Here is a 4,938-nt window from a genome sequence, read left to right on the forward strand (position 1 = left end):
AACGGTGGATGGCGTGATTGCCTTCACACAGTCTGCAGGGAAATTTAGCTTTCCCATTCTGTCCTGGGGCTTCACTCCCACTAGTTGACGGTGAACAGTCGACATGGTTATCAGAGGTCGATGCTACCGAATTGTGCAAACGGGGGGACCAGTCTCTTAGTATCCAGGGGATACAGGGACAATCTCTATGGAAGTGGTCTCCCTTGCATATGACGCATGGCGATTTAGGCCTTACAAGTGCTGTGTGTGGATTTCTGTCAGATGACACTTGTTTGCCCCCAGTCACCTTAGGCTCCTTCTTCTTCTTCTCTTTCTTCTTCTTCTCCTTCTTCTCCTTAGGAACTTGGTTTTTTGATTTACCAGTTCCGTCAAGCGAAGAGGAAGGAGGAGAAGAAGATGAAGTAGAAGGCTGGGAGGCAACTCTTGTCTGATCTAACTGTTGACTCGACTGTTCAGGAATGGTGGTATTCTGAACGACATTGGTTGAAAAGAGCCAGACTGGTAGGCCAATTGTCAATCCTGGAAGCGACAATGTGGCCATGTGGGGCGCACCAACATCTCCCCAAGAGGAGAAGGGACTAGGATTTCCACCAAGGGGAATTCCTTGGTTGGTGTGCTCCATCTTTTCAACCTAAAGATCAATGCGGGAATAATGGGTGATTGTTTCGTTTAAAATAAATTGTTAACGACGCTTTAGACACAACTTGCTTTTTCAATTTTAAAGAGTCGAGAAAAAGCTAAAGATGACTCTAGTCTCCTTCGATGTTTTAACGAGCCCGAAGTGACAAATGCTCGGATGGAATTTTTCTGTTATAGAGTCTGAAAAAGGCCAAAAGAAACTGCTCTGGAGATCTAGGCAGAGGGTGTGCCAAACTTTTCGCAAAACCACAGAATACTTTTTACGGTACGGGTGGTCGATCTTCGTGAATGCTGTGTTCACTGCATTGCGATCAGTAGGGCGGCAGACACGACTTCCTAAGGATAAAGGATATATGCCTATAGGGGTCTCCCAATATATACGCGACGGTACGTGGGAGCACAATCCGTACTAGCGCTATCGTCCCTCAGGAGGAATCACCCACCTTCCACGAGATCGACAGTCACTAGGCTTAACGACGCCGGAACACGTCTCTAGCCTAGACCTCTATGTTGTGCGTTATGTTACAAAGCATTGTTAGGTTCATTCAGTTTATTTTAAGTTGATCTTTTTAGAAGTTTGCCTTTCAAGGTTCACCACGAGATGTATGATACAAATTCCTAAATGCAGTCTAAAGATGATAAGCAAGCTTTTTATCTTTTCAACTTTGAAAATCCTAGCTACTAAGGGAAAAGAAAGACACCATCTTTTCTCAAAGAGCAATCAGCACACTCTAATGCACTCTTCCTAAATCAAGCATGCAAACTTATCAAAATGCAAATGCACAATGCAGGTGTTTGTTTTCCGCTTTCTTAGTATAAATGTCTACAAAGAAAGCTTTTTGTACAACTTTGAATTTGCTTTTAAATGACCGATACAAACAAGTTCACTTTTTTCGAAATTAACAAGGGTAGAAGAGATTACAACACTTTGCGACTTTCGAAATGAATACTTGTTTCGACACTTAAAAGAGACAAACTCAAACCAATAAGCAAAAGCAAATGTATAATCAACTGTAAACAGCCAATGAACTCTCTCCTAAGATCACAGTCAATCAGATCTGAATCAAGGGCTACAGGATGATTATTTCACTCATGCAAAGGAAAACTGTAAATGACGTAAAAACACATAAAAACACTCACAGTCTTTTTGTACAAAAGGAGGCGGAATCTAAGCAAAGAAAAGGAGTTATCAGACTGGTACCTATGCTGGTTAAAGGCTACAAAAAAACAGAGATCAAAACAGGGCAACAGAGGACAGAGAACCCCAGCTGCACAAGGCTAAATTGGTTCAGCGCAACCTCAACACTGAGGACTTGACATTCAACGCAGGTAGCCCTCACGGGACCTACGTTGAAATGTAGACTGCCTTCACAGCAGTTGCGCTGAAAGAGAAACTCTCGTTTCCCTCGGGTTCTGGGTCATAAAATGCTAAAAAATCAACTGTTTCAGGCCAAATCAGAAACACAAGCAAGGTATAAACAGAGGGATGCTTTGAGAGGGTACTAAATACTATCACAAAGGATCATCAAATCATTTGTGGATCTAGTTTATATCATAGACAAGTCTAGCAACTGGATCAAAACAACAACTTTCTACTTTGCATCCGGGAAAGATGCAGTTTAATAGTTGCTGTCAAGTCTATAAAGTAAACAAATGACGGAAACAAAAATGAAATGAATAAACAAGTTTTTCCCCAGCAGAGTCGCCAATTTGTTGTGGGGAAAAATGCTTATGCAGGATGATCCTATCCACCTAAGGTGTGACAGCGCCTTAGCAACAAACAGATACAGCTACTTCGGTTTCTTCCTTTATGAAATGTGAAAGAGGGGAGATTGGTAGACTTACCATTATCTTCCAGTTGTCCCTCGATCTAGATCCTCTTCTCTTTGGGTGTCCACAGCTACTTGCCTCCTCACTTGCTCAAGAGAACAACTACTTTATTCCCACGAGATCACAAGAGAACAGCTACCTGTGACAAGAGAACAGCTACTTGCGACAAGAGAAGAACACAACACAAAGGCAAATATACATATTCATAAATGATTCAGGATTAGAAGTAAATCAAATATACTAATGCAAATCATACAAAATACACCAGCATATAGGAAAGAACCAAGATAGCTTTATTGATTGATAACAAGGTTCAGGAAGAGATACAACCCATAGGGCTCCAATCGAGCATCTCCTTCCCAGCAGAATGGAATTCCTTCTTCAACTCCCTTCAAAGCATTAAACACCCAATGATTCCAGTCTCAAACCAACAGCAATTCTTTGCAATAACAAAATTCCAGCCTCCTTGACCTCATGGAGAGAGATCTATATATAGGAGTTTTGGAGAGAGGATGAGTCAGCTTGAGGCTGGTATGAAACTGACTAGTGTCCTCTCCCACTTCAGTTCTTGAGTCCACTTGGAGATTTGGAACCTCTTACTCATCACCAGTCGAATTCCTTGATGCAAGTGTCATTTTGGAAGCTTCCTGAGCATTGACACCTTGAGAAATGAGCCTGCCACTTGTCCAGTTACGCTCAGCGCAGGTAGCCTTTGTTGCAGTTGACATTCAACGTAGGTAGACAGTGGAGCAGTTGACATTCAACGCAGATGCTCAGTGGAGCAGTTGACATGATCCACAATTGCCTTGTTTTTGAGTGTTTTCAGGTGGAGAACTTTTGTGAATTGCTGTGGTTTGCTGGCCTTGTTCCTCTAGGGGTAGGAACAACATGTTTAGGGACTTTGGATCCCTTGATTATTGACATTTCATGCTCAGTGATGCAAGGCACAAAAATGTCTATAACATACATGTCATGAAATCAACTCCCCATTTTTTAAAATAACCAATGGCGATAATAGGATGGAAAGGAGTGGGACGAGCATAGGTCTTATGATCATATATCTGACATTCATGACACTTTTTGATGGAAAGGATGCAATCGCAAAAAATGGCAGACCAAAAGTAACCAACATGTAGGATCTTCTATGTGGTGGTATATCTAGACGAATGACCACCACATGCCCCATAATGGAATTCATTTTATACTTTCTCTGCCTCCTCATAGGTGAGGCACCTTCGAAAAATCATATTGATACTGTGGCAATAGAGAGTGTCACCGATTATAATATAATGTTTGGTTTGGTATCAGATACGTCACTGGTCAGAGAGAGAGGTATGAAGCTAGAAAGTCTCAGTCCATAGACATATGATAATGTCTCCATACAATGGGTCATATAACAATATCAAAAACAAAGACTTATCTCGAATAGAATCAATAGATGGTTTTTCATTTTCATAAGTGGTAAGGTTGCCAATTAGCTCAACAAAAACTAAGGAATTATTTGACTTGGATTTGATGAATTCCCAATGGAAATCTTGTAAGATGAAACCCACCTAGAGTATTTCCCCCTAGCAATTGTCGCTATATGATGTATTTCATGGGATTGCAATAGAAAACAACCATAGTTTTACAAACAACCTAGACATCTACCTATGTTAACTTCTTGACATGGGTGTCATATAACAAATTGGCTACTCCAATCAGTACAAAATTATCTTCCCTAGATCTACTAGCCTGGTCGAGAACAATAGAAAAAAAACAATATAAAGTACCCCTTAAAGAAATTGGAGAATGGAAATGTAATAACCCTGGTGAAAATTCCATGTAAAAATATATATATCGCCATAGTGATCGGACATGTATTCCAAGATGAATTTTGGAGGAAACATCCTAATGGATGTTGATTCAGTTTATTATGGCTAAAGGAAATTGGAAAAGCCAATGGCTACAGATTTGGAAAGGCGAAAGGAATTTTGGCACATTTATTTATGAAAATAATGAAAATTAGGAGAAGAGAAAGGTGAAAGGTCACAAGTTTCTTGTGAGGAGGAAAATGAAGGAAAATATTCGAAAGTGAAGAAAATAGAAGCCTCATTCATAAAAAGGCTTTTGAGTATTAGTTGGAAAGCTCTTAGTCAGTGTAAGCTCTTGGCTTAGGCTTGGTTAGTGTAACCATTTGTCAGTGCCGTTTTGGAGCTCTCTCATTATCTCTCTCTCTCTCTCTCTCTCTCTCTCTCTCTCTCATACCCTTGGAGACTTATAGTTTTCTTGGAGCACTTTTTGAGGATGTGACATACTTGGGTTCTTGGAGAAAGAAGGAAAAAGAAGAGTAGAAAATCATAAGAGGGCACAAGGATGAGCAACTAAATGAAATTTTATTGCTGCTATCGAGTTGCATGTATGATTTCTTCACAAGGTTTGGCATTCATGGGATATGAATGTGGATTATTGGTTGTGATCTGTCATTGA

Source organism: Pinus tabuliformis, chromosome 4_1, assembly GCF_031772625.1.
Source record: "Pinus tabuliformis cultivar Carrire ecotype Pingquan chromosome 4_1, CPIR1, whole genome shotgun sequence".
Classification (NCBI taxonomy): domain Eukaryota; kingdom Viridiplantae; phylum Streptophyta; class Pinopsida; order Pinales; family Pinaceae; genus Pinus; species Pinus tabuliformis.